Genomic DNA, 13360 nt, shown 5'->3' with positions numbered 1-13360 from the left:
TTTTGGTCAAATAATGCTGAGAACGTATGAAGAAAGTAAAAGTGGCAATATTGCCATTAAGAAAGCTAATGTTTAAGTTCCCTTGCTCGCTCCAGAACATGAGAACAATGAAAGCTGGTGGTTCCTTCTTTAACATGAGTCTTCAATGACTTCCAGGTAAGAACGTTTTAGTGTGTTCATTATTATACTTTGGAATTATAGGAACTATTCTCTCTCTATAAAGTATGATATTGTATTTCATATACCTTTGACTATTGGATTGTTCTTAATAGGCACTTTAGTAATTGCCAGTGTAACAGTCATGCATTCCTCCCTCTCGCTCGCGCGCTACCGCTGGGCTCGAAACCAGGATACCACATCGACGCAACAGCCACCCTTCGAAGCACGCGTACCCCCAATGCAGAGCAGGGGAAAACTCAACTCCAAGTCTCAGAGCGAGTGAGCGTTTGAAACGCTATTAGCTAGCGCACATAACCCGACTAACATAGCCTAGCGCATTTTCAACATCGGTAACACCAGCCTATAATCTCGGGAGTCTGAATGAGAGCTTGAATTCTAATCAGCAGAGCTGCCTGGCAAAAACGGCACGAACAGTGCTGTTTGAATGCATGCTTACGAGCCTGCTGGTTGCCACACCATCGCTCAGTCAGACTGCTCTACTCAAATCATAGCCTATACTATAGTACATAATAACACACAGAAATACGAGCTTTAGGGGATCATTAATAGCGTTGAAATTCCGAGCACTATCACATCAAAAAACAAACGTTTATTCTTTCATGAGAGAATCACGGAACATTTCCTGTATTGTTGTATCAACGAGGTGGACATCCATCACGTCTAAATATGCTGTTGACAATTGTATCCACAACCTTCAATGTTATGTCATAATTCGTAATTCTTGACAATTAGTCGTCGGCAATGAGCCAGGGGGCCCAAACTGTGGTTGCCATATACCCTGACTGCTGCGTGTCAATGAACGCAGGAGAGATAGTGACACACAATTTCACCTGGCTTTATATGCTTGCGCTAACCTCGATTTCTTTTAGCTAAATATGCAGGTTTAAAACTGTATACTTCTGTGTACTTGATTTTAAGAAAGCATTGATGTTTATGGTTAGGTACACGTTGGAGCAACGACAGAGCAACAACACTTTTTCGCGAATGCGCACCCTGCATCGATTATATGCAAACGCAGGAGACGCTAGATAAACTAGTAATATCATCAACCATGTGTAGTTATAACTAGTGATTATGATTGATTGATTGTTTTTTATAAGATAAGTTTAATGCTAGCTAGCAACTTATCTTGGCTTCTTACTACATTCGCGTAACAAGCAGGCTCCTCGTGGAGTGCAATGTAATCAGGTGGTTAGAGCGTTGGACTAGTTAACCGTAAGGTTGCAAGATTGAATCCCTGAGCTGACAAGGTAAACATCTGTCGTTCTGCCCCTGAACAAGGCAGTTAACCCACCGTTCCTAGGCCGTCATTGAAAATAAGAATGTGTTCTTAACTGACTTGCCTAGTTAAATAAAGGTGTTAAAAAAAAGTTACATTTAAAAAAAGAAGAAAAAAAAGAAAAATCAGCGTCCAAAATGACCGATTTCCGATTGTTATGAAAACTTCTAATTAATCGGTCGACCTCTAGAATGTACGCATACAACGCTGCGCCTTGGTCCGATTCATACAACGAACGTGACAGCTCTGTGCTGAGGGGGAGTAACTTGGCTTATTATTAACACAGTTGTGGGCAAGTGTCCTCTTCCAGGGGTGTACTTTTACATCAAAGCTTCCTCAAGCTACAGAAACAGGAGAGAGAGGCTCCTGCCCTATGGGCTGTTCTGGCTTGGACAAGGCTTACTTTACCTACAGTTATCATAGTGTAATATTTCTGGAGGGGGCCATAAAGAAACCAGACGGCCATGATGTCTCCACAGCAGCTGGATCCAATAGGATTATTAAACAAGACTTTGTAGTTCCACTCTCTGTGGGAGAACATCACTGGTATCATACTCAGATACTAGTGGTTATTAGTGTTACGGGCGGCAGGTATCCTAGTGGTTAAGAGCGCTGCGTCAGTAACTGAAAGGTCGCTGGTTCAAATCTCTGAGCCAACTAGGTAAGAAATCTGTCGACGTGCCCTTTAGCAAGGCACTTAACCCTAATTGCTCCTGTAAGTTGCTCTGGATAAGAGTGTCTGCTAAATGACAAAAATTTAAATGTAAAATGTTCTCATAACATTGTATTATGTTATGCTGCAGTAATAATGGGAAAATATAGCAAGCAATGCATTTCAGCAATTTACAGGCACTTTATACACTGTGTACAAAACATTAAGAACACCTGCTCTTTCCATGACATAGACTGACCAGGTGAATGCTATGATCCCTTATTGATGTCTCTTGTTAAATCCACTTCAATCATCGTAGCTGAAGGGGAGGAGACAGGTTAAAGAATGAGTTTTWAGCCMTGAGCCAAWTGAGACATGGATTGTGTATGTGTGCCAGTCAGAGGGTGAARGGGCAAGACAAAAGATTGAAGTGCCTTTCAACAGAGTATGGTAGMAGGTGCTAGGCGCACCGGTTGGTGTCAAGAAATGCAAGGCAGCTGGGTTGTTCATGCTCAACAGTTTCCCGTGTGTATTAAGAATGGTCCAATCAGCCAAAGGACATCCAGCCAACTTGACACAATTGTCTTGCTTTTACAGTATGTGGAGGTATCAGATATCTGAGTACTATACAGAGATAGGAGCCATACAGTACACCAAAGGCTCTGAATTGTACAAATCAGACGGATATCAGCCCCTCTGTGGGATCAAATGTTCTAAAATAAGCTGCATAACAAAAAGGAAACAACCTTTAARCTAACTGCACTGTCCAATTTACAGTAGCTATTACAGTGAAATAATACCACGCTATTGTTTGAGGAGAGTGCACAATTTTGAACTTGAAAAGTTATTAATAAACTAATTAGGCACATTTGAGCAGTCTTGATAGAACATTTTTAACATAAATATAATGGTTCGTTGGATCAGTCTAAAARTTTGCACATACACTGCTGCCATCTAGTTTTGGAATAATATCGCCAAAATCTAAATTGCACCTGGGCTAGAATAATATATTATGGCCTTTCTCTTGTATTTTAAAGATGATTTTACAAAAAAATACAAAAGAACGGTTGGTGTTATATTCTCCTACATTCCTTTCACATTTCCACCAAAAATGTATTTCCTTTCAAACGGTACCAAGAATATGCATATCCTTGCTTCAGGGCCTGAGCTACAAGCAGTTAGATTTGGGTATGTCATTTTAGGCTAAAATTGGGGGGAAAAGGGGCAGATTCTTAAGTTAATGCAGCTAAACTCAACTGGCGGTCCGTGTCCGGACCCAGAGAAGGGTCTATCCGGACCGGACAACATCGCATTTGTTATAAAAGTCAGTACATTATTGTTAGACAGCTTTAAAAAATCAACCGGGCGCAGTGGCCTCTTTAACTCAGCAACTTCTCTTTATCGCTCTCTCTCGKAGCAACGCCCACCTCTACTAGTGCCCRGTCTAATCCAATCGCGTGGTTWTATGCAAATACAAGAGGCCGCATCTTACCCAATCACATTAATCCAAATATCCTCAGCGGAACCTTGGGACAAGCAGACAGAAAGAATCAGAAAAATTTGAGCGCAGTTTACTGTACATGTCACAGATAGGAGCTTAGTTACCAGCGTCTTTGTTAATATGGCTTGTTAAAAATACAAATAAAAACTCTGAAAATCGTATATTTAAAGACGAGTGGACAGAACAGTATTTATTCATTCTCCCTGCAACTAGCACAAAACCAATGTGCACTGAGTCCGTAGCTCTTGTGAAAAGTGACAATGTTAAGCGCCATTATAACACCAGGCATAGTAAATTTGATCAGATGTATCCCCTGAACACGGAGGTGAGAACAAACAAGATTCACCAACTCAAATCCCAATATGAATGGTCCACTAAAGTCCTTGTCAATTCCCTGACAGGCCAACAACATGCAATGGAGTGTTCACTMTGGATACATGTTCAYACGATGAGTTGGTAAAAGAATGCATATGAGAAGTTGCTGACACCTTGCTTAAAGGTAAACAAAAAGATGAGCTCAGGGAAAAGATCAAACAGATCCCACTGTCACATTCCACAGCAATGAGGAGAACTGAAATATTAGCTGAAGATTTAACTTCACAACTTGATGAGACCATTCAGAATGCACCATGCATTTCATTAGCTGTGGATGAATCAACCGATAACACTGATGCCCAGCTTCTGGTGTTTGTCAGATTTTATAACGAAACACTGAAGAAATGTTGWGAGGAGCTGTTGGGCTTAACAAATCTAGAAGCACATAKGCGGGGTGGGGATATCCATGAGGTCATCAAAGGGATGCTGACAAAAAYGGGGAGAGATCTGAAGTCCGTGGTCTCCATCACCACAGATGGCACTCCAGCCATGATGGGAAGAGGGAGGGGACTGGTTGCACGTTTGAAAGAGGACCACCCTGCCCTGACATCATATCACTGCATCATCCATRAATCTGTCCTGTGTGCCTGGGAAAACAGACAGCGATAGACAGTCATGACAGCGATTATGAAACTGATCAACTTTTTGAAAGCAGCATCATCCCTACAACACCACCTGCTACGAYGCATTTTGTATGTAGGGTGTGTGATATGTTAACAGCAGTACAGGCCTTCCAGAAGAAATTAGAGCTTTTCAAGAATGATCTCCAGGGAGAACTTGTCCACTTCCCCAATCTTCTGGTGCAAACGCAGGGAGACAAAMATGTTCCCAACCATGTTGATTTCATCCAGAAGCTGATGGATAACTTCAAGGCTCGTTTTAATGACTTCACTGTTGGAAGAGAACATCCAAACCCCCTTCTTGGTCACAAAGAAGCAAAACAGATCTTCAGATGGGTAGATGTTGCATCACTGCAAATGGAGTTGATTGAGCTGGAAGAAAATGTGTCTTTGAAGGCGCAGGCTGGTGATTGTGACCCTGTCACTTWKTGMGGAAAGATGGTGCCTGCAGCTGTCCCMGTTCTCCAGAAACTGGCAATATACAGTACCACTCAAACATTTGGACACTTTTTTTGAGATTCTTCAAAGTAGCCAACCTTTGCCTTAATGACAGCTTTGCACACTCTTGTCATTCTCTCAACCAGCTTCACCTGGAATGCATTTAAATTAACAGGTGTGCTTTTAAAAGTTAATTTGTGGAATTTATTTCCTTTTTTATTGTGTTTGAGCCAATCAATTGTGTTGTGACAAGGTAGGGGTGGTATACAGAAGATAGCCCTATTTGGTTAAAGTCCATATTATGGCATAATTAAGCAAAGATAAATGACAGTCCATCATTACTTTAGGACATGAAGGTCAMCCAATACTGAACATTTGCAGTCGCAAAAACCATCAAGCACTATGATGAAYCTGGCTCTCATGKGGACCGTAACAGGAAAYGAAGACCCAMWGTRACCTCTGCTGCAGAGGARAAGTTCATTAGAGTTACCAGCCTCAGAAATTGCAGCCCAAATAAATGCTTCACAGAGTTCAAGTAACAGACACATCTCAACATCAATTGTTCAGAGGAGACTGCGTGAATCAGGCGTGTGGCCAGTGAGGGAGTTAGAAGTAAGAGCCAACTGGTAGTGGCCAGTGGGGCGAGTTAGAGTAAGAGCCAACTTGGTGTGGTCAGCTGGGGCGTTAGAGTTAAGAGCCAACATGGTTGACCAGTGAGGGAGTTAGACGTAAGAGCCAACTGGTTGGCCAGTGGGGAGTTAGAGTAAGAGCCAACTGGGGTGGCAGTGGGGATTTAGGAGTAAGAGCCAACTGGATTTAAACTGTGGTCAGTGGAGGGCAGTTAGAGTAAGAGCCAACTGGGTAGTGGCCAGTTGAAGGAGTTAGAGTAACCGAGCCAACTGGGTGTGGTCAGTGGGGAGTTTAGAGTAAGAGCCAATGGTTGTGGCCCAGTTGAGGAGTTAGATAAGAGCCAACTGGACAGCGCAATGTGGCCAGTGGGGGGTTAGAGAAGAGGCCAAACGGGCGGATGGGCCAGTGGGGGAGTTAGAGTAAGAGCCAACTGGATCTGGCCAGTGGGGGAGTCTAGAGTTAAGAGCCAGTGCATTAGTCCTGTAGATGAAATACTGTGAAAGAAGCCAATGTATTGTTCTGGGAGGCAACACTTTTATTGTGTGCACACAGCACATGAGAGACTGGGTAATACAGCAGCACAGAGAGACTGGGGTAATAATCAGAACAGAGAGACTGGGTTAATTACATCAGAACAGAGAGGACTGGGTAATACATCAGAACAGAGAGACTGGGGTAATAACAGCAGAAACAGAGAGATGGGGGAAAACAATAGAACAGACGAGACTGGGGTTATACATCAGACAGAGAGACTTGGGGGTAATACAGCAGCACAGAGAGACTGGGGTTATACCATTCAGAACAGAGAGACTGGTAATACTCAGAACAGAGAGACTGGGGTTATACATCAGAACAGAGAGACTGGGGTAATACATCAGAAACAGATGACACTGGGGTAGACATCAGAACAGAGAGACTAGGGGTTATACATCAGAACAGAGAGACTGGGGGGTAATTAATATCAACAGAGGAGACTGGGGTATAACATCAAACAGAGGAGACTGGGGGTATGACATCAGAACAGAGAGACTGGGTAATACATCAGAACGAGAGACTGGGGTATACATCAGAACAGAGGAAGAGACTGGGGATCTACATCAGACCAGAGAGGACTGGGGTACATCAGAAACAGAGAGGACTGGGTATATACATCAGACAGAGAGAACTGGTATTACATCAGAACAGAAGAGGACTGGGGTATATACATCAGAACAGAGAGACTGGGGTAATACATACAGACAGAGGAGACTGGGGTATACATTATCAGAACAGAGAGACTGGGGTCTATACATCAGAAAGAGAGACTGCGGAGGTTAATACATCAGAACAGAGGAGACTGGGTAATACATCAGAAACAGAGAGACTGGGTTATACATCAGAACAGAGAGACTGGGGTTAATACATCAGAACAGAGAGACTGGGGTAACACATCAGAACAGAGGAGAGGACGGGGTTATACATCAGAACAGAGAGACTGGGGTAATACATCAGAACAGAGAGACTGGGGTAATACAGCAGAAAGAGAGACTGGGGTAATACAGCCGAAAGAGGAGACTGGGGTAATACATCAGAACAGAGAGACTGGGGTAATACATCAGGACAGAGAGACTGGGTTATACATCAGAAACAGAGGGGGGGGGGAGGAAAAAAAAAAACTGGGGTAATACATCAGAACAGGAAGAGACTGGAGGTAATACATCAGAACAGAAGAGACTGCGGGTATACATCAGAAATAGGGAGACTGGGGTAATACATCCAGAACAGAGAGACTGGGGTATAACATCGAACAGAGAGACTGGGTTAACATCAGAACAGAAAGGACTGGGGTTAACTACATCAAGAACAGAGAGCTGGCGGCAATACATCCCAGAACAGGAGAAGACTGGGCGTAATAATCAGAACAGAGAGACTGGGGTAATACATCAGAACCCCAGAGAGACTGGGCGTTATTACATCAGCAAACAGAGCAGACTGGGTATACATCAGACAGAAGAAGATGACTGGGGTAATACAGCAGAACAGAGAGACTGAGGGTAACATCAGAACAGAGAGACTGGAGGTAATCATCAAGAACAGGAGAGACTGGGGTTATACATCAGAACAGAGGACTGGGGTAATACATCAGCAACAGATGAGACTGGTTATACAGCAGAACAGGAGAGACTGGGTCATGACATTCAGAACAGAGAGACTGGGGTTATTACATCAGAACAGAGAGACTGGGGTATACAGGCAGAACAGAGAGACTGGAGGTAATACATCAGAACCGAGAGACTGGGTAATACATCAGAACAAGAGAGATGGGGGTAATAACATCAGAACAGAGAGACATGGGTTATACATTCCAGAACAGAGAGACTGGGGTAATACATTCAGAACAGAGAGACTGGGGTTATACATCAGAACAGAGAGGACTGGGTAATACATCAGAACAGAAGATTACTGGGGTAATACATCAGACAGAGAGACTGGCGCGTAATACACAGAACAGAGAGGCTGCGCACTGGAATTACATCAGAACAGAGAGACTGGGGTTATACATCAGAACAGAGCCAGGACGGAGGGAATAACCAGCAGCACAGAGAGACTGGAGGTAATACATCAGAACAGAGAGGACTGGCGGTAATACATCAAACAGGAGAGACTGGGGTTATACTTCAGAAACAGAGAGACTGGTGTTAACTTACCATCAGAACAGAAGAGACTGGGGTAATACATCAGACACAGAGGACTGGTTAATCACATTCAGAACAGAGAGACTGTGTAATACATCAGGAACAGAGAGATGCGGGTATACAGGAGCACAGAAGACTGGGGTAATACATTCAGAACAAGTAGGACTTGGTGTAATACATGCAGAACAGAGAGACTGGTAATTACATCAGAACAGAGAAGACTGGGGTTATACATCAGACAGAGAGACTGGGGTAATACAGCAGCACAGGAGACTGGGGGACATACGCAGAACAGAGAGACGGGCCTGTAATACATCAGAACAGAGAGACTGGGGTTATTACATCAGAACAGAGAGACTGGGGTAATACATCAGAACAGAGGAGACTGGGGTTATACATCAGAACAGAGAGACTGGGTAATACATCAGAACAGAGAGACTGGGGTAATACATCAGAACAGGAGACTGGGTATATACACTCAGAACAGAGAGACTGGCAGGTAATACATCAAACAGAGAGGACTGGGGTTATACATCAGAAACAGAGAGGGGACTGGGGTAATACATCCAGAACAGAGAACTGGGGTAATACAACAGAACCACAGAGAGACTGGGGTTATACATCAGAACAGAGAGACCGTGGGGAATTACATCAGAACAGAGGAGACTGGGGGTAATACATCAGAACAGAAGAGACTGGAGGTTATACAGCAGAACAGGAGACGGCCGGTAATATATCAGACAGAGAGGACTGGGTAATACATCCAGAACAGAAAGACTGGGGTTATACATCAGAACAGAGAGGACTGGGGTAAGTTACAGCAGAAACCGACGAGACTGGCCGGTAATAACATCAGAACACGAGAGGGACGGGGGTAATACATCACGAACAGAGAGACTGGGGTTATACATCCAGAACCAGACGCACCGATCGGGGTAATACATCAGCAAACAGGACGCCAAGACTGGGCTGTAATACATCAGAACAGAGAGACGGGGGTCAATACATCAGAACAGAGGAGGACTGGGGGTAAACTCAGAACAGAAGACCTGCGCGTAATACTCAGAACAGAGAGACTGAGGTATACATCAGAACAGAGCAGACTGGGGTTTATACATCACGAACAGAAGACGGGACTGGTGTAATTACATCAGAACAGAGGACTGGCCGGAATACATCAGAAACAGAGAGGACTGGGGGTTACTACATCAGAACAGCAGAGCACTGGCTTAATACATCAGAACAGAAGGAGGACTGGGTAATACATCAGAACAGAGAGACTGGCGTTTAGACATCAGAACCAGAAGAGACTGGTAATACATCAGAACAGAGAGACTGGGTAATACATCATGAACAGAGAGACTGGACCGGTAAACATCAGCAACACGAGAGACTGGCCGCGTAATACCAGCAAGAACAGAGAGACTGGTTATACATCAGAACAGACCGAGCGACTGGTGTAACTACAATCAGCAACAGAAAGAGACTGGTTAGTACATCAGGAACAGAGAGCACTGCGGGGTTATACATCAGAACACAGAGACTGGGTGAATCACATCAGAACAGAGAGACTGGGCCGTTCATAAATCAGAACACGAGAGACGGCGGCGGTCAATACCCATCAGAACAGAGAGACTGGGCGGGACCTAACCAGCGAACGAGAGCACCTCGGCAAGTAATACAGGCAGAACAGAGCAGACTGGGTGTAATACATCAGAAAGAGGACTGCTATGTTGTTAGGTATGGCTCATGCAGCACTACTAGGCACCGACCGAGAGAGAGACATTTTTATGCGGATTCTTCTCAATACTTTGACAAATACAGAGGAATCCAAGGCTGGTTGCACCAAATGTCACCCCTATTCCCTACTCCAAGGCAGGGAGGTGCCAGAAAGGGATAGATAGAGAGCGGGCCCTGGTCAAAATAATACACTACCATAGAGTGCCATTTTGGCTACCGCCACTCAACACTCTAACCAGCGATTCCGTCAAATCCCTTACATCCGGCAGTGGGTTGAACCCTTACCTACCCTGAATCGGCTGGACACAGTGTGTCAGACCCAGGCAGGTAAGCAGGCTGCCCACTCAAAGCTTGATAAAGGTAAATGTCAATACTATGAGTAGGTGGGGTACACAATGTCGCTGACAAACCATGTCTCAATGCCACAACGATTTAAAATAGTGAGTGAATTATTTGAAATTTGATGGGGAAAACCATCCCACTTCAGTGAATGCAGGACTCATCTCAGCTAGCCGTGCTCTTGTCACGTCCTGACCTGTTTCTCGTGTTTTGTACTTTTATTAGTATGGTCAGGGCGGTGATGAGTTGGGTGGGTTGTCTATCTGTGGTTTTCTATTGTGGGGTTTGTGCGTTCGGCCTGGTTATGATTCTAATCAGACGGCACTTGTCAATCGTATGTCCCTGATGAGAACTCATACTTAGGGCAAGCCGGGGTTTCACGTGGTGTTGTGGGTAGTTTGTTATCTTCGTGCTCAGGGTCTTCGGTGCACACGGACTGTTTTCTGGTTTGGTCACCCGTTTGTGTTTTTTGTATCTGTAAGTGTTCAGTTTACGGTTCCATTACACAGTAATGACCACTTTTCCACTCTGCGTTCTTGGTCCGACCCTACACCTCCTCTTCAAGACGAGAGGAAGGAAATCTGCCGGTACAGAACACCCCACCACACGGGACCACAGCAGAGTGGAAAAGGGCAGCAACAAGCAGCAGGGGGCCAAAAACCCCAAGACTCCTGATTGGGAAGAGATCCTGGACGGCAAAGACCCTGGGCTCAGCCAGGGAAATATCGCCTCCAAGGCAAGGAGGCACCGCCGAGAGAGAGCGAACTGGTTATGAGGACGCAGCGCGGCACGCGGTTGGCGAGCCCCGGAAGAGTCAGCCCAAACATTTCTTGGGGAGGCACACGCGGAGTGTGGCAAGCCCGCGGCTAGGAGACCTGAGCCAACTCCCCTGTGTCTACATGGATGAGAGGGCGCGTACTGGTCAGACACGTCGTTATGAGTGGAGGCGCACGGTGTCCCAGTACGCGTGGCTTAGCCATGCCGGGCTATTCCACCTCGCGCACTTGGTAGGGCTAGGTTGGGCATCGAGCCGGCAAGGTGTCATGAAGCCGGCCCAAAGCATCTGGCCCGCAGTGCGTCTCCTCGAGGCCGGCGTACATGGCACCAGCCTTACAAATTGGTGGCCCGGTTCCGCCGCATAGCCCAAGTGCGGCTATTCCACCTCGCCGCACTGGAGGGGGCTACGGGACCATTCACCTTCGGTAAGTTTGGGCAGGCTCGGGTGCTCAAGAGCGTGTGTCCTCCTTCCGGTTCCGGTTTTTCCGGCTGCCACCTCCACGTACCAGTGCCTCCGGTGGCAGCTCCCCCCGCACCCAGGCTGTCTTCTCCAATCTGCTCTTCTCCAGTTGCTCCCACCTGTCCCAGCGCTGTCTAACTGTCTGCCGCCCAGCGCTGTCTGAACTGTCCTTGCCTGGCCCAGCGCTGTCTGAACTGCCTGCCTGCCCAGCGCTGTCTGAACTGCCTGCCTGCCCAGCCGCCATGTCTGAACTGCCTGCCTGCCCAGCGTGTCTGAACTGCCTGCCTCCCAGCGTGTCTGAGCTGCCTGCCTGGGCCCACACGCTGTCCGTCTGTCCCGAGCCGTCAGAGCTGCCCGTCTGTCCCGAGCCGTGCAGAGCTGCCCGTCTGTGTTGAGCAGCCAGAGCCGTCTGCCAGACAGGAGCAGCCAGTTTGCCGTTCCGCCAGACAGGGAAGGCAGCCAGTTGCCGTCCGCCAGACAGGAGCAGCCAGTGCCGTCCGCCGGACAGGAGCAGCATTGCCGGTCCGCCGGACAGGAGCAGCCCAGTTGCCGTCCGCCGGACAGGAGCAAGCCAGGCGCTCCGCCGGAACAGGATTCCGGCCAGAGCCAGCCTAGCCAGGATCCGCCAGAGCCAGCCAGCCAGGGATCCGCCAGAGCCGTCAGCAGGACCAGCCAGAGCCGTCCAGCCAGGGAACCAGGACAGGGGAGGGACATTGTTTAAGGGTCCATGTCCAGCGCCAGAGCCGCCACCGCGGGACAGCATGGCCCACCCAGACCTCTCCCCTATAGTTCAGGTATTTACCCTTTGTCTCCTGCCAATGCTTTGAACTTTGGCAAAAATGGTGTGAGAGCAATCAGACACTGGTGCAGGTGTTCATTGGTGAGCCTGGTGCGGTATTTGATTGTAAAGGAGCTGCCCTACTTGTGGAGAAGGCTGATTCACAGCTGTATGTGGGGTCAAACATGGTCGGATGTACAGTACCAGGCAAAAATTGGACACAGCTATATATCAAAACTATGAAATAACACATACAAAATCATGTAGTAACCAAAAAAGTGTTAATCAAATCAAAATATAATTTTATATTTGAGATTCTTTAAAGAGCCACCCTCTTGGCATTCTCTCAACCAGCTTCAATTGGAATGCTTTTCCAACATCTTGAAGGAGTTCCCACATTTGCTGAGCACTTGTTCGCTGCTTGCCTTCACTTCTGCCAAAACCATCTCAATTGGGTTGAGGTGGGTGATTGTGGAGGCCAGGTCACTGATGCAGCACTCTGTCACTCTCCTTCTTGTGTGAAACACAGCCTGGAGGTGTTTTGGTCATTGTCCTGTCCTTAGTGGGACTGTCCAAAGATCCACTAAGCGCACACCAGATGAGATGGCATCTCTGTGGTAACCATGTTGGTTAAGTGTGCCTTGAATTCTAAATAAATCACAGACAGTGTCAACAGCAAAGCACCCCCACACCAATCAAACCACGCCTACATGCTTCACGGTGGGAACTACACATACGGAGATCATCTGTTCACCTCTGCTCTCACCCAAGACATGCCGGTTGGAACCGATGAATATCAAATTTCTAAAGACCGAATTCTACCGGTAAATGTCCATTGCTCGTGTTTCTGGCCCAAGCAAGTCTGTTCTTATTGGTGTCCTTTAGCAGTGTTTCTTTGCAACAAGTCGACGATGAA

The 13360-nt window shown here is 46.4% G+C and overlaps 1 protein-coding gene across 1 annotated transcript in view; it reads left to right on the top strand.

The window, feature by feature from the left end:
* Positions 1-13360, top strand: part of LOC111979222 (disco-interacting protein 2 homolog C-like) — a 309794-nt gene that overhangs the window by 210278 nt on the left and 86156 nt on the right.

This window comes from Salvelinus sp. IW2-2015, linkage group LG19 (genome assembly GCF_002910315.2).
Source record: "Salvelinus sp. IW2-2015 linkage group LG19, ASM291031v2, whole genome shotgun sequence".
Lineage (NCBI taxonomy): Eukaryota > Metazoa > Chordata > Actinopteri > Salmoniformes > Salmonidae > Salvelinus > Salvelinus sp. IW2-2015.
Note: the sequence above shows the minus strand (reverse complement) of the source record. Positions and strands in the feature narration are given on the sequence as shown.